The sequence below is a fragment of the Eptatretus burgeri genome, chromosome 7 (genome assembly GCF_056783735.1).
Source record: "Eptatretus burgeri isolate ZD-2024b chromosome 7, Ebu_testis_v1, whole genome shotgun sequence".
Taxonomy (NCBI): Eukaryota; Metazoa; Chordata; class Myxini; order Myxiniformes; family Myxinidae; genus Eptatretus; species Eptatretus burgeri.
The window spans coordinates 91,697,717-91,724,615 of record NC_140967.1 but is presented as its reverse complement, the minus strand read 5'-3'; the positions used below and the strand labels follow the sequence as shown (position 1 = coordinate 91,724,615).

At 43.6% G+C, this 26,899-nt stretch overlaps 1 protein-coding gene across 1 annotated transcript in view; it reads right to left on the bottom strand.

Annotated features, from left to right (window-relative positions):
• The window catches only part of LOC147023789 (forkhead box C1-A-like), a 328,450-nt gene that overhangs the window by 156,818 nt on the left and 144,733 nt on the right, over window positions 1-26,899 (bottom strand). The window contains exon 4 of the mRNA XM_085889590.1: window positions 2,500-2,689. The gene's annotated coding sequence lies outside the window, so the exon portion shown is untranslated. The remainder of the gene's footprint in view (window positions 1-2,499; window positions 2,690-26,899) is intronic.

Here is a 26,899-nt window from a genome sequence, read left to right as displayed (position 1 = left end):
CCACCACATTCCAGCATATTCCGTACATGCCCTTTCCCTATATCCTCTCGAATTTCTTTCCCTTTTTTCCCCCTCTCCTCTCACACTCCCCTACTCTTCTTTCTATCTTCCGACTTCCCCCGTGCTCTTCTACCCCCGCCTTCTCTTCACTTTCTCAGTTTACTCCACCTACCCATGCCCAAGCAATACTGGCTCAAGATAGCCCCTGGTGTAATGCTGTCACCTGTAAAATGTTCGTTTGGGGTAGCAAGGGAAAGTGGGCCTAATAGTGACAGCACGCAGTGCAGGTTTACTACATTTTGTGCATGTTCTAGCAAACAGATACAAATGGAGATGTCAAAGTAAATAATTTATCGTGTGTTGAAGTTATTTCGTTGAGGGATTCATTGCTGACATAATCAGATCATGATACAAAACAAGCTGGTGCAGTGCTTCCAGCTAACACTATCTCCTTAAGTCAACGTCTAGCCAGAAGTTGTGTGTGCACTCACATGTGGATGTAAAAATTTGCCCTATACGGTTAACTATCATTAGGTTTGGTAAAATAGCTAATGGAATTCTTCAAAGGAGGAGATTTTGGTTCTAGTACCGGAGCAAAATCACACCTTTCAAAGTTAATATAATATTTACTTGGGTGGTGTAGTGGTTCGAGCATCCAATCAGACTTGGTGGTGTTGTGGATGGAGAGAGCATCCTGTGTCGAAGTTCCTATAGTAAGGGAACTTCGATTAGAAAGGCAAAAATAGAAGGTGAACAATGAAGTTCTTGAAGTCCATAGAGTATAGAGCAGTTTAAAGTTTATAGGACATTGGCAGGAACAGGTTTTGAAGGCTTCTGATAAACGAGGTGATTCTGGGAATGAAGTGGACCCACAATATTATTCATGAAACAAAGCTGGAAGAGATGAGCTGGCGTACACAGTGTCAAAGGATGTAGCTTGATGGAGTACTGGCCTCTCCTCTGGGCTGGCGCCCCCACCTCGCACCTTGCTCTGCTCGGTGCAGTGGAAACCAAGGCCTTCAAGATCATTGAAATCTCCCGCAATGAAACAACCGAGTCGACTGTAGAACGATAACCTTGCCATCACAGACAGGTCAGTGGTCTCGGTAGAAGACAGTTTCCTATCCGGTCTTGCACCCTCTGCCCTTTCCATGTTTTGTCCCCCTCACTCCTCCCACAGGTTTCTGCAGTGTACCCACAGTTGGCCAGTAACCCCCCTCCTCGTGAAACTCCCAAAATCCAAAAATCACTGCTCACCTCCACTCATTTGTTCTTATTTCCCCTCCTCCCCCCACCAACTTCCATATTCTCTTCAATCTAATTCTTCACTCCGGTTCTTCAAGACAATTGTTCGCCACCATCTAACCCTAACCCCCATCCAAAACCATGATCTTTTCTACCCCTTAACCTCACCATCCCACCTCTTTCCAAGTTCCCAGTTTTTCCTTCCCGAAAGTTTGCTTCTGTATCCATCTTGCGTACGTCCTTCCCTGCCTCTTATTCTTTCCAACATCCCTTATTTCTCCAAGGCTCCCTCTATTTTGTCTCTCATCCCTGCGGTCATATGCTTGTTATGTGCCTTATGTTCTGTTATCTGTGTTCTCGCAGCTGGCTCCTACATGAGCCTCGACTTTGTTTCCAAAATAAATCAATAAAGAATATCCTGTGCATATGAATCCCGAATGGAACGGAATCGCCGGTGAAGCGTGTGTATGGTACTCTCAATATGAAACCAACAATACAACTCCATTGATAGCCAACGGACACGCCACTGCACAGACAGGTGATGCGGACAGGTTTTGGAAATCGAATGCTCTGGCCGATTGCATGTCGGGGGGGGGGGGGGGGTAGGCGAATGAAAACGTGACGAAGTTCGATGTGGGACTCGACCCCGAGGGCTGACGTTGAGCTGTCAAACCGTGTTACTGCAACCACGTCACAACACGACGAACTGCGCCGGTAATTTCACCCGACGACGTCATTATTGCTGTCGTGCTAATTGTTCATAATTGCTCCGTTGCAGGGCTGCATAGCTACAGCCCCGTACCTGTCTGCGCAGCTTCAAGCCCAGCCACGGGTCTGGACCTCATACCAGCTACTCTGTCTGTCAGGAAGCCAGCGAACTGGAGGTCAATGGCGTAATTAGGAATCCAGCCTCTGTGGAATTGTACCATCACTTTGTGTGATTCATTGTTTAAAGAGATGAGAACAAAAAAAAAAAAAAAAGGTTTAGCAGCAAATAATGTGGGAGCACTCTAAAATAAATCTTAACCATTACGTTTGTTTTTCCATTAATGATAAAATACATTATTGCATGTACAGTTATGAAATTATGTTTCGTAAGTTCTGATTCAACCCTGAGATGGCATACGTTGATGCAAAGGATGTGTGCAAGATCGTATCACATCACTATCCAAAGTACTTGATCTACCCAATAATTTCACTTCAATTTTATGATACTCGATTCATATAAAAACGAGAGTTCATAGAACACCTTACCCCGTGCAGTCTTGAGAAAAAGGACGCGGGAAGAGTCTTTTCAACTCTCGCTTTGCCTTTCCGAGCACGATCGACATTTCCTAGAAGCCGCGGTTTTGTCTGCATCTCGATATTCCCCAAGGCTGAGAACGCGAGCGTCAAACTTGGTTGGTCGAGATGGCGTGAAATGGTGTAATATTTTGTCCAAGTGCTGCAAAATTGATGGGGTTTGAAAGTGCAAACAAGGCGATTTGTAGTCTTCAGTGTACAAGTATATAATTCAATTTAAACAAAATAAAAGTTTAAAGGCTGTATAAAAAAGAAAAAAACAAAGTTTTACCGCCGTTTATGCACTGTCTTTTTCACCACCTTATTTAACACGTTACATTAGTTCTTGGTGCCTGTTGTTTGTGTCCTTTATAACAGCCTTTAAAACAGTAAGTTTCCTGTTTGGAATGATTTTCAATTTTGTTTGATTGCCAGTTAGGCAGACGGAGTAAAATTATTGTCTCTCTCCTCTCTGCGCATGTGCAATCGGAACGAATCCAGACAATTTGCCAAATTCAAAACCAAAGTACGTACTCCTAAACTGCAAGTTCACGTTCCAATTTGTGTTTTACAGTATTCAAATAAAAAAATTAAATTGAAATTAAGTAGTTCCTAAATCATACACTGATGTCTGTAGACAGACAGACAGACAGACAGACAGAGTGAACGAATTGCTTAACCCCACTTTTTGCTTCATGTGCGTGGGTAATAAATAATAGGAGTTCTCTTATTAGGAACTTTCAACACAGGAAGAGGTCATGAGGTCAATCAAGGTCTGCACAATTATTAGCGACCAATGGTTTGTCCATCATGTTTATAAAAACAATTCATTTATATTTAAAACAAAGCCAACATGTTTGAACAAGAAAATTAGTTATGGTATTCACGTAAAAACAATTTAAAAAACAACATTATACTTCGTAAAGGGACTGAGGCAGATTAAGGGAATAATAAAAAGATAACACAAAAGGGGAAAAATAAAATTTTGAAGAAGCCACGAGCATGTCGACATCTGAAAACAAAATAAACCATTTTCAAAGTATGTACCGAGCTATTTCAGGAATATTTCAGGAAAAGGTATTTCAGGAATATGATGATATTATTTGAAATTAGAAACCAAGGATAACTGGATGAGTGAATGAGGAGTAAAAAAAACATCCCCCCCGAAACACACACACACACACACACACACACACACACACACACACACACACACACACACACACACACACACACACACACCCCGATGAAGAGGAATGGAAGCAAGACAGGAATGGAAAACCTGTTGCTTCGCTGATGGGAATACTAAGTGGGGGGGGGAGGGGAGAGAGAGAGAGAAGGGTGGTAGAGAGAGAAAAGGGGGAGAGTGAGGAGGTGGAGGTGGAAAGAGAGGGGAGGGAGGGGGAGTGAGGAATGGTGTGGGAGAAAGGAGGGAGGGGGAGTGAGGACAAGTGGGGGAAGGGAAGGCAGCGAGAGGTGAGAGGAAGGGAGGGCAGACGTGCGGTGGAGCATTAATTACGATTCATACTGTCTCATCAAAATGATTCTGCAAATAATAACAGTGAACATAGAAACAAAATAATATCTGAAATCCATTTTCGACCTGTCATCCTATAAATACTGCCCAGAGACAAACACCACCTGGACACGTCCATAGACAAACACTGTCCAGAGATGAACACTGCGAAGACACATCCGGAGACAAACTCCTGTCCAGACCTGAACACCACCCAGACACATTCGGAGACAAACACCGCCCAGAGCTAAGCTGTCTGGAGAAAAACACCGCTGGGACACATCTGGAGACAAAGACTGCCCAGACAGATCCAGAGACAATCACCTTCCAGACACGTCTGGAGACAAACCCCACCCAGACATATCTGGAGACAAACAGCACTAGGACATGTCTGGAGACAAACATCGCCCAGAAACAAACAAACACGGTCTGGAGATAAACAATGCCTGAGCACATCCGGAGACAAACAGCGCCCAGATATGTCTGGAGACAAACTCCATCTGTACACGTCCGGACATAATCACTGCCCGGACACATTCGGAGAGGAGAGAGAGAGAGAGAGAGAGAGAGAGAGCGAGAGAGAGAGAGAGAGAGAGAGAGAGAGAGAGAGAGAGAGAGAGAGAGAGAGAGAGAGAGAGAGAGAGAGAGAGAGAGAGAGAGAGAGAGAGAGAGAGAGAGAGAGAGAGAGAGAGAGAGAGAGAGAGAGAGAGAGAGAGAGAGAGAGAGAGAGAGAGAGAGAGAGAGAGAGAGAGAGAGAGAGAGAGAGAGAGAGAGAGAGATGTGTGGGAGGGTGCTGCATTATAATTGGAGGGGGTAGAGCAAGGATGGGACAGAGGTAGGGGAAGGGGAGTTAGCAGAGAGAATATGTTGTGCTTTTTGAACATCTCACACACACACACACACACACACACACACACACACACACACACACACACACACACACACACACACACACACACGCTTGGCCGATATCGCCAATTTTTTCGGGAATCGGCAGGCTGGAGTCAGTGTGATTACCAACTACAGTACCTACTGTATACAACCCAAAAACCTTGAGTATCTTTAACTGAAAAACAGTGTTACATTTATAGACATTTGAGGGAGATGTTCACAAACATTAATCTTTATAAACAGTTGCATGTGACAGGTGGAAAAAAATTTTTGCTCTGTAATTTAGAAAACACGTTCATACAGCAAACGGCTCGGAAATTGCGTGTTATCAAATATATTTTGTTTTGAAACTCACAAAGAGAAACCACATAACCATTGTAAATCATGTACCTCTACCTTGTAGCAACTGCTAACTTTACGTCCCGATCGGGACACGAACTGGACCACGATCGACTGTATGGTGATCGCCAAGTGGCTTAAGCACTCAAGCAAGCACTCTGATTAAATGTTTGATAAAGAATGGCTGGCCAGGCTGTGGCTGCATACCATATAAGATCCCTTTAACTTTAAAGCCAGTTTTCACCGTGCCTTCATTCTAATCATGACTTTATCTCCAAAAGAGTTGCTGTTTAATGTAGAACAACCCTGGAGACATCATAAAGTTTAATCGTCTATGAATTAAACATTGCAGATAATCCTCCATGTTCCCTGCTCGCCTGTGCGCACGTCATGTACATCTGTTCGGGTTCGGCGCAAACGTCATAACTTTTTTTTAATGTTCGTTTTTCACCAAATTTGCTTTCATTCCCTGCAGAGCAACTCACAAAACCTCCGAAAATATAGACACAGATCTGGCAGGCACTATGGATGAGCAGTTCCTCTGGGGAACAGGGAGTGAGGTCCAGCAGTGAATGCATTAAATCACATTGCTCAATGAAGCTGGTTAATTTTAGCACGTTCCGAAATCTTTTGATCACTCAATATAATAATTCTACAAACAGCAGTAAAAGATGTTTAATGATTTAGAAGTTTCACATTTTCTTAGATATCTATATGTGTATATATATATATATATATATATATATATATATATATATATATATATATATATATATATATATATATATATATATATATATATATATATATATATATATATATATATACATAAATATTGTTGCGAATTCGCGCCCGCCGGCGTGCGAACGGCCACGTGACTCGAATCGCGGCACGTCGCCCACCGGACGGACAATTATGTCGTGACCCTCTCGGACCAACGTCAGGAGCTAGTCACGGGTGGGGGTTTAACCTCACCACGATCGTGCCAATTGCCCACCCGCGCAGGATAGGGTCGCTCACCAAATTCGATATACCTAACTACCTGCGCAAATGGTCGACCGGGCGATCGCACCATGCCACAGGCCGACTCCGGACACGAACCACTTAAGCGGTCCGTTCCGTGCTACAGTGATAACCGAGCAGTGTTATCGTCGGCCTCGACGGTTCCGATTAATTATCGGGCGTATTAAGTCCACTACGAACCCTTTAAGTGAAGCAGGATGGAGGGTCAATTAAAAGGAAGGAGATGAAGCAAAACGGGAAAACACAATGCACATTTATTCCGCGGCACACGGAAAGCACGTATATACAGCCACAATAATCAAAATGCACATATAAAGCGAAAGCAAGAGTTAAACCGAATACGTGTACACACGGCAACACTTATACAGTTCTACTTTACAGACGGCGCCAACACACATTCATTCGAAAGCAAAGGAAAGAAGCCACCCTCATAGACAAGGGGGCAGACGGGGCCCGTGGGCCTTTATGGCGTGGGACTTGGCAGACCGAACGAGTCCCACGAGACCGTTGCAGGTTACCTGCACCCTCGCGGTGCGATGGTGGGCGAGCTCTCTCCGGCACTCCTTGTACAAACGCGCAGGTCCGCACGACCCAGCTGGCAGAGCGGCGCCTCCAGTCCGCGTCCCCTCCGCGACGTCCAGACTCTCCACCGACTGCAAGCTCCAACGAGCGGGTCGCTCTACGGACCGCTTCTCCAAGACCCAGATGGGCAGAAGACCATGAACCGCCGACTGGCACCGACCGACCTCCTCTCAGCCCTGACCCGACCTCCTCTCAGCGGCGCCTCCGTGCACCCTTTTATTTCCCCGGCAACCCGCCCCTCCCTTCGCGGCACGCGGGGAGGGGAACATTCCACCAGAGAAATTGGGGCGGGAGTTGAGTTCCAACCGTCATTCTTGTTTACCAGAGAAATCGGGGTGGGAGTTGAGTTCCAACCATCATTCTTGTTTACCAGAGAAATCGGGGTGGGAGTTGAGTTCCAACCGTCATTCTTGTTTACCAGAGAAATCGGGGTGGGAGTTGAGTTCCAACCGTCATTCTTGTTTACCAGGGAAATCGGGGTGGGAGATGTTGTTGTTCCCCTTTTGTGTTCGTGGAGATGTTGACGGTTGCTGGCGGAGTGGTGAGGATGGCGTGGTTGTTGAGAGGCAGGTGTGGTTGTGGTTGTTGTGAAGCGGCGTTGTGGTTGGTGGTTGTTGTGTGATGGCGTTTGAGACGTGGTTGGTTCAAAATAAAGATAGAACAGAAAAACGCCTAACTCAAAGTGTCGCAGCCCGAATGAATCACATAAATTCCCTCTGGACAACGGATTTGGGGCTAACTACACATGTACTTAGAGATATCTCACCTACGGGCCCTTCATGGTGTAATGCGAATTTCCACAGCCGTAACAATATATATCTTCTTCTTCTTCTTTCGGCTGCTCCCGTTAGGGGTCGCCACAGCGGATCATGCGTATGATCCGCATAGTGATTTGGCACATGTTTTACATCGGATGCCCTTCATGACACAACCCTGGTCGCCTCTTACGACACAGGGATATGGTACACCTATTTTAACCGGGGTATACACCGGCCCAGTACACTGGTACTCATTTCGCCGACATCGGAAGGATGACAGGCTGAGTCAACCCCCTGGTGTATTAATTCAGTGGCCCAATGGGGCTTGAACTCAGGACCTTTTGGATCCCAAGCCGCTGCCCGAACCACTGCGCCAACACACCAGGCTATATATATATATATATATATATATATATATATATATATATATATATATATATATATATATATATATATATATATATATATATATATATATATATATATATATATATATATATATATATATATATATATATATATATATATATATATATATATATATATAGGAGGGACATAGCATTGCTGCTTAAAGTAAATAGGAATATGTGCTTCATTATAAGATTTGTTATTTCTTTAAATGATCAGATTTCACTCCAGATTTCAACACTTATCTAGTCCGGATGATATCCAATAATAAAAGCGGAAATAATATTTTGATAATATACTTTAATTAGTACGTGAGAGTAGATCGTGGAAAATCGTATCATTTAATGCATGAAATCGCTCCAAGCTCCTAATTTGAAAACTTATCGTACTTACAAAAGCGATGTACACAGTGATTCGTAGCTATGATGAACAGGTATTCGATAATATGAGTGAGGAAAGTGAGAGAAAAAAATCTTTATCGTTAAGAAATCGTTGCGGCCTGTTCCAAGTCAAGGCATCGTTGAGCAGGCCAAAAAAACATGGCGGCTTCAGACCCCAGTGAGGTTACCTCGGATATGTCTTAAGACCCCAGAGAACGAGGTGGCCGAGCATGGTGCCGGATAAAGGATATAGGCTGCTAGGTTTCATGGTTTTGGAGTTATGGAGGACATGTACACACACACAAACACACACACACACGTACACACACATATACATATACACACACACGTATACACACACACGTACACACACACACACACACGCACACGTACTTGTGAATATTTTATCTTTTTTCTTAGTTATTTTGTTCACTCTCCTGAACATTTCCATGATAAACTAGAAAGGTTCGTAGTCGAATGTGTACCTCTGCCAGGTTGATTCGTTTACATCTTGTTTCCCACTGATAGGCTGGATCTGGATCTGGATCTGGACCTGAAGCAAAATTTAATCGGCTTGTTCTCGTCACCGGACCTACTCCTGCACCAAGTTTCGTCTGAATCAATCCACGTTTTGAAATATCATGCTATATATAGTTTTTTGCCGCATAACAATGGTGAAGAATCACTTGAAAAATTAAAAAAAACAATTCTCGTATGCGGATCCGGATCTTCAAAATTGAATCAATTCGTCCTCGTCACACGCCTCAAGCGTCCACCAATTTATGGTCAAATCCGTCCATAACTTTTTGAGATATCGTGCTATACATCGTTTTCAGCCTGATCTCTCAATGGTGAAGAATCATTTCAAAAATTCTAGCATCCAGATCCAGATTCAGATCTTCAGCAAAATCGAATCAATTTGTCCTTGTCACCCACCTACCCTGTCCACTAAATTTCGTCTGAATCCACTAAATTGAAGACAAACAAACAGACAGACAGGGATGGAAACATAAGGTCCATATACTTTCAGTGGGCGGAGGTAATGTGCTTAGTACATCGGGCACAGAGTCCTCTACTGTGGACGTTCAGGATGCTAAACATATTAAATCAGGATCAATGAGGTTAAGCAAGGGGTGGAGAGAGGCGCAAATATTACCCCATCTTTCCCAGTGGGACATCTTGCTCCCACTTTCCTCCATTGCACTTATTTCTAGAGAGAAAGGTTTGTAGGAAATGCACCAGAATGAACCATTGCCTTTCCGAGAGGGTAAATCAGTTTCTCGAGGTTTTTGTGTGATGAAGTTACAAAGCAATTTGGAAGTTCACTACACTGGATCCATCTCGTCTAATTGTTGTCGTTTGTATTGTTAGTCATATCATAAATCTGTTACTATCTTCTTGTCTCTTTTTACCTGATCCTGTTGTGTCGATGTCGAGTTTGCGTGCTCGTGAGTTATTCTGCCGTTAATTTTCTTCTTTCTACCATGGAACGGTCTCTTGGGAAAGGTAGTGGCAGCAAAAACAGTACACACAAGGAACTTTGTTGCAGGAAGAAGTCATTTGGCCCATCATGCATGTGGTAGCTACACCGACCTCAGAAACCATCACCCAACCTCAAGGTTTAAACTGGAATTAGGTACTTTGAAGCATTGGGGACAGAGGGGTCCATGGATATTTGGTAGAGATACGCAGGCCTGATGGGCCTGATGGCCTACTCGTGCGTTGAACTTCCTTGTATGTTACTGTATTCCCTCCCCTCCTCTCTCTCCCTCTTTTCCTGTTCGTTCATTCCATTGCCTGCTGTGTCCAGCTGTGTCCCCATTGCGAATGCGCTGCCATTTTACCCTTCTTCTCTTTGCTTTTCCACGATCATAGATTTTGTATTCCTAAATATTAAAAGTTCAAGATAAGCAAAACTCCAGGATAAGATAGTTCCAAATGCAAGTCTGCTGAAGGAAGTACCTGAAGAACTCGTAGATACATTTAAAAGACTGATGAAGACAGGGCAGAAATCAGGAGATTGCAAGGTAGCAAACATATTAGCTCCATTGAGAGAGGATTCAAAGGAAGTGGGGAAAGGTAGTCAGAACTGTAATTAGGCATTCAGTAAAGCAACATCTGGAAAAGGTTTAATATTATTAGATACAGCCAGTGTGGGTTCATGAAAGGTGTATCTTGTTGAATGAATTTACTGAATTTATTTTTTGAAGGGGTAACAAGTTTGCTCAGTGGAGGTCGTAAAAGTATATTGGCCATGTTGGGATTATTCAGAAACCTTTTATTATTTAACATTGTACACACAAGGTTGTCGGCAAAGATGATTGCTTCCGGCAGAGAAAGGAGACAGACTGGTAGACTGGATGGAGAAAACTCTGGGTTGGTCTGTTTGGTGTTCTGTCTGAGTACAGAGCTCATGATGCTGGGATTCCAGGTTCAAATTACAAATGCTGTGTTTTTTTTTTGTATACATGATCAAGGCTTGTGGAAGAGTGAGAGCAGAATGGAAGGGAACAAAATGGAAAAGGGGAACCACCAACAGCAGAGTAGAAGTGACAGTGAGATCAAGGGGAGAGGGAGAAGGACACATGGAGGTGAACAAGCTGAATGAAACAAGGCAAGAAGAGGAAGGGGAAAGTGGGGATGAAACAGAAAAGGAACAAACAAACCAACAACCAACAGATGAAAATCACTCATAGAGCGACAATCAATCATAGAGCTCGGTAGAGTGCCTATCTCCGCCAGGTTGAACAGTTTACATTTTACATCCCACTGATAGGCTGGATCTGTATCCGGACATGAACCAAAATCAAATTGGCTTGTTCTTGATACCCAACCAACTCATCCAACTAGTTTTGTCACAAGTCATCCACAACTTTTAGAGATATCATGCCATACATAGTTTTTGGCCCCATCTCTCAATGGTGAAGAATCAGTTAAAAATGAAATAATTCTTGTAAAAATATCTGGATTCAGATCTTCACCAAAATTGGATCAATTCTTCCTCGAGGCACTCCCAACCTGTCCACCAAGTTTCGTGTGAATCTATCCATAACCTTTTGAGATATTGTGCTATATATCGTTTTTGGCCCTATCTCTCAATGGTGAAGGTCAGGGTCAGGTATGGGAACATGCGCCAGAGCAGCGCGTCACTGCGTCCACTTTCCGCCAGTACTCCAGGGGCCTCCCTCTGGCCATCCCCCAGGCAGATGAATGGTGAAGAATTACTTTAAAAATTCTCATATCTGGATCCAGATATGGATCTTCACAAAAATCGAATCAATTATCGTTGTCACACACCTTATATGTTGACCAAGTTTAATCCAAATCCATCCACAATTTTTTGATATGCAATATCGTTTTAACCTCATCTCTCAATGGTCAGGTCAGATTAGATATTGTGAGGCCAGATATTGTCAGGTCAGGTCAGATTAGATCTGTGACTAGCTATAGGTACCATGTAAACCTGTACTAACCAGTTTCGTGGTCGAGTTGTCAGCAACACAACCGTATCCCCCTCCAGGTTTTCTGGAGAGGAGGCTGTATGATATGGACACCCAGCAGGATAAAAACAAAACCTGTCAAAGGGTGGACGAGCTTCTTGTGAGCCAACAGCCATCCATATATAGTGCTCAACTGTATCTGCGGACATCTTGCTGCAGTTGGGTTACTTTTTTTTAGGAGGTTGGTGGCAGGATTTGCACTCCGGCCACCGTAAAACCCTTCACTCCACAAAACACCAGAAAAACGCAAAGAAAATTGAAAACCCACTCCGTGGGAATACTTCCTGTACAGCTGCCCTCCGCAGGGCAACTCACCGTTTGACGCGATTGGGGCAAAGCCTTCGGGACCCCCATTCCTTGATGAGAGGAGGAAAAGCAGGGGGTAACCTTCCTTAGTTGGACTGTCCACCAAGTTTTGTCCGAATCCATCCATAATCTTTTGAGATATTGTGCTATTTATCATTTTTGGCCATATCTCTCAATGGTGAAGAATCGCATAAAAATTCTCAGATCTAGATCTGGATTCGGATCTTCACCAAAGTAAGCATTGCTGTCATTTGCCGATCTACTACATACATGATTTTTTTTAGAATGATTGCTTGAAAACTGTGGCCAAAAATCATGTGACAAAGAGACAGACTGACAGACAGACAAACGTTTCAGCCCAACATACTTGGCAAAAACTTTTTTGTTCGCAAAGTCATAAAAAGAGATGAGGGAGAGGGCGGAGAAGCACAATAACCTGGAAAAAGGGAGTGCTTGGGAATGGGGTCATTTGCGGATGAAGAGATCATGAGTATGGATGGGAATGAGCTGAGGTAGTGGTGAACAGCTGTCTTAAGGGAAGAATGGGATTGAATAAACTGACGAAGATGGTTACACCGGTGAGAGAAAAGAGGAAAAAATTAGTGTAGATGAGCAGTGAGCCTGGACTTTGGGAGTTTAACAAGAAGAGGGTAAGAGGCAGACCATGTGCACCTTGTAGAAACCTGTGATGGAGAGAGCCAAGAGAGGACAGAGGGTGCAACACCAAAAAGAGGACAGGAATACAGAGGCCACCGACTTGCCTGCAATGAGAGATTAAAAGGCAGAGACACTCAGCTTCGTTGAGGGAGATCCCAATGATTTTGAGGACCTTGCTTTCCACGGCATCAAGAAGGGCAAGGTGTGGGGCAGGGACACCAGCTTAAAGGGGCGAACAGCACTCCATCAAGTTGTAAATGGAGGCCTTGGAGGTTGTCAAAAGTTCAGACTGCCAAAGGAAAGACCTTGCATGACGAATTGTAGGCCATCTTGGAAATATGGTCAGCCCAAAGGCTTGAGTGACTTAACGTCTTCAAGTGGTTTGTTTAGGAAGTAGATTGGCGAGTTTGCCAGACGATCCATTCAGAGAGACAGGGTGATTGTGTGGGATTTGTCAGGGTTTAAAGACATATTCAAAGTGTTGGTTTGTCCATAGTCTGCTGATGTTATTGTACTTTGTAGAAAAGTACCTCAATGTCTTCTCACGTCTTCGTCCTGCAAGGAATGCGCATCAAAGCTCCTCCGCAAACCTTTGATTACGGCAGAAAAAGATCACGATGCAGAGATATTTGGAATTGGACGCTCATGTCCTGCACAGTAGACTTTCACATTGACGACGAAAATTCCACAGTACCTTTCAAAACGAATGTCACCCAATGCAAGTATACGTCATCTGAGCTACAAACTTCCTTTACCCCCAACACGTACCTCATGCGCATAACATCCTTTCCCCACACCAAAAGGTTACTTCGTGAGTAAAACACGAAAACATTCCATCTTCCTTTTAACGTTACCAACGTGGAACTTCTCATCGCCAGCATGTGATGCGGCATTCTAGTGTTCGAGATGAGACATTAGATGTGGGATGATGTTTGAGCAGACCAATGGAGACAATTGGTTTTTGTTGCATAACTTTTTCTTTGTATTTCGTCAAACATTGTGCGAAGCAGTTTGGTTTCATTATCTTGCCAAAACGAAGTTTTTGCAAGATATGTTAGTCAGCTTGTATGTTTTTTTTTGTTTGTTTTTGTTTGTTTGTCTGTAATCACGTATAAAAAATTCTGCAGAGCACAGTTATTATTGGAAATTTTTGTAACTTCGCATATCAGAGGCCTATTGAGGTCCCTTTCAGTACACAAAATTTTGAAGGTCAAGGTCACTTTGTCGCAAATCAGGGGAGTCGACGAAACCCTTATTTTTTGAGTAATTTTGATCGGATCGTCTTCAAACTTCATGGGAATATAGTTCATGTTCTGGCGCTCAGCTGATTAATTTTTGGTGGCGATTGGCCTTGACCTTCATGGTTAGCGCCTGAGGTCAAACATATTTGACCCCAAGGTCAAATTTTCAAGTTTTAGGAACCATATCGTGTAATACCTCAAATTGAACACCTCGATGAGTGCTTTCTAGATATGTCAAGCTTGAGACATTATGACGTCATTTGGTGACGTTATGAGGCAAACGCATATTTTTCATGGTTACTCTGTAGAACAATTCTCATCAGAATCTCTCGTAGCCAGATATTCCTCAAGGAGTCGCTCCTGGTGGATAGCAGCTCTGTTCACCTCAGTGTGACCTTAAAGAAGTCACATGTGGTCACCTTTTGGCAAGATACGGGTCACTCTGCGGGTGACATTGTTTTTATTTTATTTGTTTTTTTTTAAACAAATAAATAAATAATAACCAGTGTTGGGGAAATTATTACTCTCTAGACAAGAAACCTTTGCCTCAGTCTGAGTAGGTCAAAGTGTTTGTGTTTTTCCTCTACTGTTCTACTATTTAGTTGTTAAGGCCTACCACCTACTTATAATCTTGTCTTTCTTTGACACTTTGGACATTGCTTGGGTTTCTGAAAGTACAAGGTGACCGGGCTGATAAGCTGTGCATTCTGTTTTTGCGATCAAAGGCCTCTCTGCTTATAAAATGGAATGGATATATGGGGAGGGGGAGAATGATCTGGGAGAGAGCAAATAAATGGTACAGAAGAAAGAACTCCTTGTGGACATTGATTATTACTGGACTTCTGTGGTTTATTTTATCCCGATACATGCAACACTGAGTCGGCTAGACGTTGAATCCTCGAGGAGGTCAAGATCCCTCAACAATCAAGAATCCTTTCGATCACGACGCGGTTCGAGGGTAGAAATCCACATCAGTTGGTGCCGTGACTCGGATTCGAATCGGCGTTGTGCGGCGCTCGTGACCGGAGGTGCTTAATCTGCCGGAGGCAGTGCCTGGAGGAACGACAAGTGCTTGAGCGAAGGTAAGCAGGGGGGGTTCTCCGAGGGTGCGATTTATTTTATTCTGTGATTTTAGAGTGAATTTAGCGGTTGTGATTTGTGTGATTTTAGAGATGGGAAATAGAAATTGTAAAAGGAAGGAAAATGGGTATACCGAGGCAAATTGTATTCAAAAACCACGGAGAAGTACATGTGCAAGAATTATGTTTGATAAGTATGGGCCTGAAGCTGTGAGAGACATGGGGAAATGGTGCAATTGGACCAAAAATAGTCGATTACCCTTCCCTGAGAATGGAACGTTCGATCACGAGTGTTTAGACAATTTAAGAAAAGTACTGGAAGTGAAAAATAGTGACAAAAAGGTCCAGAAGCAGGTGAACTGGAGCGTTTATATAAATTGGATGAAGGAATGTCATGACAGAGACGAAAAGGCACGGTTGTTAAACCTGAAGGGTCAGCTAGACCAATTAACGAAGCAAATGCCGGTGAGACTTGAAAATAAAACCAAGAGACAGCGAGCAGTGGCTGTCAGATTTGAGGATGAAGAAGAAGACTCAGATACATGGCCAGAGTGCACAGTTCCGATAGCACAACCGCTCGAGGACGAAGAAGCGGGAGAGACAGAGGGAGATGATGCCACAGGGCAAGGAGAGGCTCAACGGGGAGCCAGGCGAGTAATTAAGAAAGAAACAAGAACACAAAGCAAAAATAAAGTTCCTCTTGCTGACAAGGGTAAAATACAAACTCGATCAAAAAAATAATGCCGGAGACCGCGAAGGACGGAGATGATGAGGCACTCATTGGCGCGTTTCCATTGCGAGATTACCCGGGTGCAAGGGAGGTACAAGCGATATATCGTCCGTGGGGCTCTGAATTAAAAGCCATCGTAAATGAGATGCCGAAGATACGGGAGAACCCAAAAAATTCCAGGCGGAACTACGCGTGGTGGTGGCATGCCATCAGCCAACATATATGGACATGGAAATATTATTAAAATTAGTGGTACCAGAAGGGTTACTCCGACAATTGAAACAGGTCGCTGCATGGCCAGATGAAGCTCCTGGAGACAGGGAGGAGCTCAAAGAACATATTGACACCCTCATTGACGCTGTCACAGAGGTGGTAACACTTAAGACCGACTGGGCAAAAATACAGGTGTGCAGGCAACGCGCTGGCGAGGACCCATTGGAGTTCTTAGAGCGTTTTCGGGGTGTATACCAATGTCACTCTGGACTGAAAGAAGAGGGGGTACCATTTGCTCATGTCTACCTTAATGGTTTGACGGCCAAATTACAAAATGAGATAAAGCGAGTATGTATTGGTTGGGAATTAAAGGAAGTGAAAGACTTGATGGAATATGTAACGCATTGTAATTCATTGTTGAAACATCGTTCTGACGAGGAAAACGAATCAACATTAATGCTATCCCAGGTTCAAGGTCAAGGTGAATGCCCCGGGGAAAGGAATGTGAGATATAATGCACAAAACCGAGGGCAAACCAATTACCGTCAGAGACCAAAATACAGAGACCAGCGCAGAGATTTCTGTTATACATGCGGAAAACAAGGACACTGGGCTAATGAATGCCGAAATCGTAGAAACAGTCGAACTTATAGTTCGTATGAACCGGTAGAACAGAGACCAGCGGCACAATACAGAGATGAAACTCGCAGACACTCCACGCCTCCAGTGAATGAAAATCCATATTATAGACAGCAGGAAAGATGGGGAACACAGTTTGAGCAAGCTGGTTCATTTCAACCCACTGCACCTCAAACCGAATTCCCTCCTCCTCCTCCTCCAGCCTCGTTCCCTCCTCCTCCAACCTCATTTCTTCCTCCTCCATCTCAAGGTTCATTTCAAACCCAAAACCCATTCGTTTTATGACAAAGAAAAGAAGCGACTTCGTCTGAGTTACCCTTCCTGACTTTGAAACCATGTGACGAACCGAAATTGACTTTGAAAATTGAAGGCCAAGAGATTCCTTTCTTAGTCGACACAGGAGCGACCAAATCTGCGCTCAGAAGGAGTGATTTCCCAGACGCCCCGTTATCGCGAGAACGAGTAAAAGTAGTGGGAATGTCGGGAGTTGCTAGTACGATTCCACTGACAGAGCAGCTCCGGGTGGAAATTGGACCATTGTCTGCAAACCATGCATTTTTGATGGCAACTGATACACCAATTAATCTGTTGGGGAGAGATCTGTTATGCAAGCTGAATTGTTCAATTAAGTGTACCCCTGATGGTGTATATTTAGAAATGCCTCACGAATCACACATAACTATGATGAATTTATTACAGGAAAATACAGAAAATCTTGTATATCAATGGACTGTGATTAATTGTGAAGCATTTAACCATTTGCAGGAATATTTATCACATTTGGAGAGAAACGTACCCGAGGTGCTCGATTGGGTGAGTAAACACGGCATGGACAGACGGTACTTACAGACTCGACTACATTGCATTGCAGATTGCAACATCAAGGGAAAAGATAACGTCTATGCGAGTGAAACACTCTCGAAATTACACCAGACCTTTGACTTAGTGTTGGGAACAATTTGGATTGGGAAGCAAGGAATTGGCCTGGAGGTGCATCTGACGCAGGAACAATTAAAATTGTGGAACCAACCGTCCAGTGTTACACCACATGTTACTTTAGCGATTGCAGAAGGTTACCAAGAAACGGACATTGGTCACATGGTAACCTCTTTGAAAAAAGCATCACAAGCGACTTTGATGGAATCGAGCCAAGTAAACGGACTTTGGAAGATCGGGGAACAGGGATTCTGTTGGACAGAATGTCAAGGATCAGCAAAAGCTGTGTTTGAGGTGGTCGATCTCTCAGAATTAAATGGGTCAGGAAAATTACCTGAAATACTCGAACAAGTCCCGACTTGTCTGTGGGCAACACATGCCAACGATGTCGGCCAAATTAAAAGTATGAATCCAATCAAGATCACTATAGATCCAAAAAGAAACTGCCTCGAAAACCGCAATACCCTTTGTCTCCAGAAGCAGAGGTAGGAATTGCTCCTGTCGTGGAAGCACTATTGAAACAAGGGATAATTATTCCCACTGTTAGTCAATGTAATACACCGATCCTACCTGTGAGAAAACCTGGGAAACCAACGTGGAGATTCGTACAGGATTTGAGGGCAGTGAATGATGCGGTAATTCCAGCTTTTCCTGTAATTGCAAATCCAACTACCATTCTATCAAGCATCCCAAGTAACACTACCTATTTTAGTGTTGTGGATCTTTGTTCAGTTTTTTTAGTATACCAATAGCCCAAGAAGTACAGTTTCTGTTTGCATTCACCTACCAGGGAAAGCAATACACTTGGACTGTATTGCCCCAGGGTTATTGTGAAAGTCCAACATTATTCTCGAGGGCCCTCAAAGACGACTTGGATGATGTAGTTTTCCCTTGTGGATCCACACTGATTCAATATGTTGACGACCTGCTGATCTGTTCAGCGTCAAAAGACGCATGCGAACGAGATACATTGACATTGTTGAGGGCCTTAGCCAGGAAAGGACACAAAGCATCGAGAGCTAAATTGCAATTTTGCCAAGAAGAAGTTAAATATTTGGGACATATTCTGAAGGGAGACACAAGACGCATCTCCCCTGAACGTATAGCGGCAATATTAAACCTGCCCAAGCCAACTACTGCTAAACAGATGAGGTCTTTCCTCGGAGTGACCGGCTATTGCAGACAGTGGATACCAGATTATGCGGCCTTAGTGCGCCCCCTGGTGGACATTGGTTCGGCAAACGCGCCCAGCCCACTTGCATGGACACAAAATGCAGACAAGGCTTTTGTAACGTTAAAACAGGCTCTTTCTTCGGCTCCCGCTCTGGGTTTACCAAACTATGAAAAACCTTTCCATTTGTATGCATGTGAGAGACAGGGATTCGCACAATCTGTGCTGACACAGAAGCACGGGAATAAATTACGGCCTGTTGCATATTATAGTACTAAATTGGATCCGGTAGCGCAAGGATTCCCCCTTGTCTCAAGGCAGTAGCAGCCGCTTCGCTCGCGGTGCAGGCGACCGAAGCGCTCGTCGCGGGAAACACTTTGATTCTCCTGGTACCGCATGCAGTGACAGCTGTATTGTTAAAAACGAAAACACAACATTTGTCGGCTTCAAGAGCAACAACATACGAACTCTCACTCACAGCACCCACGAACATTACGATTAGGAGATGCGCACCGCTGAATCCTGCTAGTTTGTTGCCAGGAGTACAAGATGGTGATCCTCACAATTGTGAAGAGATAATCGCCCACACGTGTCAACCCCGTCCTGACTTGAAAGACACACCAATCCAAAATTCTGAATTGGTTCTATATGTCGACGGCTCATCATCGCGTGCACCTGATGGATGTTTATTAACAGGCTACGCCGTTTGCTCTGATCACGAAGTAATCGAAAGCGGGAGATTGGCTGAGAGCTGTTCCGCGCAGCAGGCAGAACTGTTCGCCCTCACTCGTGCATGCCATTTAGCCAAAGGCCAAATAGTGACAATCTACACTGACTCCGGCTATGCCTTTGGTGCTGTACACGAATTCGGAGCACTCTGGCGCGAAAGGGGTTTTATAACGTCATCAGGTACACAAGTAAGGAATGGAACATGGATTGCGAATCTACTGGAAGCAATACTTCTGCCTCACCAAATTGCAGTGGTAAAATGTGACGCCCACACTGGGAGATCTGATGACGTCTCACGGGGAAATGCCAGGGCAGATGCAGCTGCAAAATCTGCTGCCCACACCAGAGCTCTTTTAATATCACAATGTGTATTGAGACAAGAGGCAACACCGACCATTGACGATATAAACACTTTGCAGACAGCTGTCAGTGCTAAAGAACGAGATTTGTGGATACTGGCTGGATGTGAATTCGATAATGAATCTAAATTATGGAGATCATCTGATGGTCGTGTGGTGGCACCAAGAGCTCTATTAACTTGGCTCGCCCGATTGGCACATGGGGCCGGGCATACTAGCAAAGGCGGCATGAGTGCTTCAATTGGGAGACAGTGGTTCGCCCCGGGGTTTAGTCCAATTGCAGAACAGTATTGTAAGACATGTCATATTTGCCAAAAACATAACCCAGCAAGGGGGGTGGAGATGGCCCCAGGGGGTCATCCAATTCCATTCGGACCTTTTGTTCATATCCAGATGGATTTTGTCCAGTTACCAAAATGCTGCGGTTTTGAATTTGCGTTAGTCATCGTCGATTTGTTCACCAAATGGGTTGAGGCTTACCCTTGTCGGAAAGCAGATGCCATTACTGTGGTTAAACTGTTGATGAAGGATTTCATCTGTAGGTTTGGAATACCTTGTAGGATCTCCAGTGACCAAGGTACTCATTTCACAGCCGAAGTGGTGAAAGAATTATGTCGCGTATTGCAAATAAAGCAACATTTCGACTGCCCGCATCGTCCGCAATCTGCGGGGGCAGTAGAGAGGCAAAATGGATTCCTGAAGAATAAACTGGCCAAGATTTGTGAACAAACTGGATTAAAATGGCCAGATGCTCTGCCAATTGCTCTCATGACTATGAGATCTACCGCAAATCGAAACACTGGCTTATCTCCGCATGAGATTCTGATGGGAAGACCAATGAGATTACCGAACTCACCTCCTTTGACTATAAAAGACATGAACGTGCAGCAAATGGACGACACGTTGCTTACGTTCTGTGTCTCTCTGAATCATGCTGTAAGAACTTTTTATGCACAGGTGAAACAAGCTCTGCCAGAACCAGCCACATCTGATCATCACAACTTCAAACCCGGAGACTTTGTTTATGTGAAAATTTACAAACGGAAGAACTCTCTTCAGGCACGTTGGTGTGGGCCATTTCAAATACTGCTAACTACCCATACAGCTGTGAAGTGTAAAGGAAGAGCAACATGGATCCATGCCACACACTGCAAACTGGCACACGGCAGAAAAGAACCCGAGGAGAACATTGCTTCCTGATAACTTTAATGATTCTTTCCATTGCAGGATTATTTGTACTACTAAATGCAAGTTGTACAATGTGTACTTGGCCTGTTAATCCGATAAGTACTGTCTGTGATCAACATTATTTGCATGTTCTTTGGAGATGGGCCTATCAGACTACCCACCAAACTAAGCCTAGGGCATTCAGAGACCGAAGAAGCTTAACGAGCAAAGTGGGTTCACCACATGGAATAAACACTTATCTGGCTCTTTCTCGTAAACACGCGAAAGCTTTTAATAAAACCAATTGCTGGGTTTGTACTAAGATACCTCATTCAGCAGTTACTGGGATACCGCTTCTGGCTATACCATTCAATCTGAGTGAATGGTGTGGGTACTGGGCAAAGGAAAGAAACTGGGATAAACAAGATAATAACCTTAACGACCACATCGTTACCAATGGAAATGGAAATTGCCTCCGACAACGAAATTTCAGTAACTGGTTTTGGCCAAATTTTAATTTAAGTAAAATGCCTCCACATTTTATGGTTGAACGGGAAACAGAAAAACCCGAACTATGCTTGGTACAAGAGGCATGGGGAGAAAGAAGATTAGGGAATTCTGAATGCAGTCATTATGTTTATGAAAATCACACGATGGGACCACAAGTCGCTTTAAATAATACCTATTTCGTGTGTGGAAATCGAGCATACCCATGGCTTCCAGTTAATTGGAGTGGATCTTGTTTCTTGTCATTCATTTTGCCACATATGCGCCTGTTATCTAAGTCACCTTTTGAGCATTTGAAACGGGGTAAACGGGGTTTCACGTCAACTGAACTGTTCTTCATGATTTTAATCCCTCACTACGGTGTTGGACAAACGTCTGTGGGATTGGCAGAGTTAGCTGCTTCGCTTGAATTATTGGCAAATAAAACTGCTCTCGGCATGGTTGATATCAACTCGGAGGTCGTCGCCCTACGTGCAGTTTCAATGCAAAACCGAGTTGCGCTCGACCTCATTCTCGCAGCTCAAGGAGGAACGTGTGCTGTAATTAACTCTGAGTGTTGTACTTATATCCCTGATAACTCGGAGAAAATCACGAACATAGCTGACAAGATTAAGCAAGAAGGAGCCAAGTATCACAATTATTTTACGAAAGATGGGCTTTATTCCTGGTTTGAAGGGATTTTTGGAGGCTGGGGAACTACCCTATTGCATTGGATTTCCGTTGGGTTATTGTGGATCATCATTGTAGTGGTGCTTGTTAGATGTGCAACAATTACAATGCCGGCATTGATTGTTTCTTGTCTAAAGAGGAATACTGCTAAAAGGTGATGGTGGCCCAAGCACCACCCTCATACCCTGGTTTTGACACTGAGTCCTACGACTCTTTTGAGATAGAACCTGAACTTGGAAATCCATAAGTAGCGCAAATGAATGTGTTCAATATTCACGGGAATTGTCAATCCACTCTTGCTCATCTGCTTTGTTCCCGAAATAGGTTGTCGAAAATCAGCTGTGCAGCCCAACGGGTAGCCTTATCTTCTATCGGCCTAGGGGCCTACCGGAACCTCAACCAGGTCCGAAGCTGTACAACCACATGAAGCCACCTGGCTTGCGGGACAGGAAAGGCTAAGGGACTGAGCTCTACGATGGGGAAAAGGGGGGATGTGACTACCCAAGAAAATGGGCACACTCAAACGCAAGAGAGAATGCATTTCCAAGTGAAGAGAAAATATATATCGTTAAACTTAACTAGTGTTGCCTTATTAGGCAACAAGGGTGGAGTGTTGGGGAAATTATTACTCTCTAGACAAGAAACCTTTGCCTCAGTCTGAGTAGGTCAAAGTGTTTGTGTTTTTCCTCTACTGTTCTACTATTTAGTTGTTAAGGCCTACCACCTACTTATAATCTTGTCTTTCTTTGACACTTTGGACATTGCTTGGGTTTCTGAAAGTACAAGGTGACCGGGCTGATAAGCTGTGCATTCTGTTTTTGCGATCAAAGGCCTCTCTGCTTATAAAATGGAATGGATATATGGGGAGGGGGAGAATGATCTGGGAGAGAGCAAATAAATGGTACAGAAGAAAGAACTCCTTGTGGACATTGATTATTACTGGACTTCTGTGGTTTATTTTATCCCGATACATGCAACACTGAGTCGGCTAGACGTTGAATCCTCGAGGAGGTCAAGATCCCTCAACAATCAAGAATCCTTTCGATCACGACGCGGTTCGAGGATAGAAATCCACGTCACCAGTAAAAGAGTGATATTGTCACTTTCAGCTCTTTTGTACTGAAGAACACACATTTATATTTTTTGTTATCCATGATATGCTAGACGGTCTGTTTTAAAATTCAAGTGGAATGCAGTGACGCCGACGAGAACAGGTGTGTGTGTGTGTGTGTGTGTGTGTGTGTGTGTGTGTGTGTGTGTGTGTGTGTGTGTGTGTGTGTGTGTGTGTGTGTGTGTGTGTGTGTGTGTGTGTGTGTGTGTGTGTGTGTGTGTGTGTGTGTGTGTGTGTGTGTGTGTGTGTGTGTGTGTGTGTGTGTGTGTGTGTGTGTGTGTGTGTGTGTGTGTGTGGCAGTGGCACCGGAGAATTGTCGATTCGTTCATTCCTGTGCAAAAGAGCAAAGGTATGAATGTTTTAATGATATAGAAATCAGGGCCGTGACGAACAAATCACTATTTTTCACCTGATACCAAAGGTTGTGTCTGCCTTTGTTTGTCTGTCATAATGAATGATAAAATTAAATGAAAACAGGTGAGAGGGAGGGGCATTCAAGGTCACCTTAGCAATGATTCAGGGTTGGAGGATGATCGTTAGCTACAATTAATACATGATACGTAGACAGTAAGTAGAGTACAAAGGAAAGGAGTTCGATTCAATTATACTAATGAGCCAAATATGGTCAAAAATAAACGACCAGCGGTATGTTGTCCTGATGAGCCCACAGCAAGGAAGAAATCGACATCAACATTTCTGATTTCGTCTATTTGTGACCGTAGGCTTTAATCTCAGTCTGCAAAGGCTTGAGGACCATACGGATGCCTCCGAGTTTGGAGGTGATATGTTGGTGTAATTTATGCACATGACGTCTTCGTGTCATAGAGTCGGTGTGCTTCTTTAGTTGAATACATATATATATATATATATATATATATATATATATATATATATATATATATATATATATATACATACACACACCCTGGTGGGGTGTACTTACACATTGTGTAAGCATATGAACCGTGCTTCACCATTGTCTCGGGTCACTCACCTGCGTTTTTTCATTTTTTTTGTCATTTATGTGTTTCATTTATTTATATTTTCATTTGTAGATGATGTCGAACGATTCTGTGACTTTTTCCGGTGTACTAGCTTCGATGTCCATCGGCACGGAAAAATTCAGCTTTCTGCATCACCTGGAAGGTACCGATCATTAATATCAGTGAGTGAATGAGTCAGTCATTGGTAAGAAAGAGCGATAAATATGAATGTATATATATATATATAATAAAATATATATATTTATATAGTCGCATTTAGTTAATACAGGATTCCTCAGCGCCGGGACCTTTTGCCGTAAGAGATGGCCAAAACAGTCTTTCATTGCACTGCATTCAGTTATGACTTCACTTTACCATTCCCCAAGGTTTCCCAAATGAGGAAAAATTGATGGCATGAAAAGCAGATGGCTGAAACACATTTTTTTTTAGCCTTTTAAAGGGATTATTTGTAAATCATCGTACAGGGATGAGGATCTACAAGATGCTATCATAAACAGAGCAAACCAAGCAAGTCAAAAGACTCAAATCGGTGAAGGGGAATCTGCAAATTTATACACAAGGAGAAATAAAATGCAAAACCTAACCCACTGGGCACCAGAGATCACACTCGTACAACAAGACAACAAGGAAAAAGACATACAATGTCATAGCCTTCATTGTTTGGGTAATTTTTCTGTACGGAGTTGAAGGGCTCGCCCATATTTATTTACAACTAAAATTGCCCCCAGTCTACCAGTCGGCCATCTTTCATCAGATCGCAAAATAAAGTTAGGTGCAAGTGTATGCCATCGTGTACTGTGTTTGTGCCAAGTTTGAACAAAATCGGACCATGCATGTCCAAGAAATGGTTGGGGACACGTTTAAGAAACAAAATGGCCATCGGTCGGCCATCTTGGGTCTGATCTCGAAAAAGAATGACATGCTTATGTAAGCCATCATTTTTATCTTTGTGCTAAGGTTGAACAAGATCAGTAAATGCATGTCCGAGAAATGGTTGAGGTTGTGTTCGATACCGGTTTTCTTTTTACAACTAAAATGGCTACCAGTCGACTATCTTTGATCGCACGCGAAACAAAACGATGTGTCAATGTATACCATCACGTGTTGTCTTTGTGCCGAGTCGGAATAAAATCGGTCCATGCATGTCTGAAATATGGTTGCGGACGCACGCACTGAGGCGAAAATCGAGACCAAATCCATAATCCCCCATTTTGGACTAAGTCCAACGGGGGCTAATAATGCAGACTGGACTTCCCTTTGTGTCTATGATGTGCGGTGTGGACTGTGGATGCAGGACTTGATTCAGCCTGCTTTAAGGTTCCAGGAGCGAGACAAGAGCCACGTGACAATGGGGTCAAAAGATGAAGTAACACAGCCACGAGCAGAGCCAGCGATGAGTAGGCCTTCAAACAGGCCACATGGTCGTCTTTGTCCTTTTCCCCAATGAGGCCTCCTGGTCCGCACTTCTTCTTCCTCCTCCACATGCTGAGGTCTTTCTTCCCCTCTTGAAAGGCACGGTGGCTCCTTCTCCTCAACAAAGGCAGGGTAATACGAGCTTGGGTTTATCCCAGAGCTTCTCCAAGACCACAAGAATGTCTCCCTCATGAACTCCTCTGCAGACCTCTTGCTCGACCTTCTTCCACACGAGCCTCTCTTGGTTCTCTCCTGGTGGCCTGCTGTTCTCTTCTTCCTCCTGGGCAGAGTCTTCCACTGGGGTGCTGCCCACGGGGGCAGCCACAATAAAAAATAGAAGTACGTTCCCACTTCCAGCTCAACAGCACACTGCACCACCATAGCTGGCACATGATGGCCAGAGATATTAATCGGCATAGTTGAGTACCTGTGACACATGCTTCTGCAATGAAAGTCCTCAACTAGCCCCACCTATAAAAAAAGAGGTATTTGCGCATGCATAATTAATCTGTCTACCCTGTGTATAAATTACATACGCTGCCTCCTCAGGGTCATGTGTAACAAAAGACTTACTCTGGCAGATATCCCTATTACATGGCAATCAAACCGATACGAAACACATGGACCATACTATACTTACCACAGTCCAGTTATGGGTAACCCCCCCCCCCCCTTCGACATAACAATATGTATAAATATATATATATATATATATATATATATATATATATATACATATATATATATATATATATATAATGTTATATAAAGCTCTTTCTCATGACTGACTGCCTGGCTGATATTAAAGATTGTCGGTGGTATACACAACCTTTAGCATTTCCTTCCCTTTGGTGTACGTATGTTGTTTGTGGTGCCGAACCAAGCGCGTTCTCCAATGACTGCAATCCAAGGTTATAAACGAATGGACATGTCGGCTACCACTCAAATGGATCTTTATCAGTTGGTGTCTGTGACTTCTGAGTGACGTTACAATGACCACATCAACAGTGTAACATTTTTGAAACTTGTATTTCAAATAAGCAGA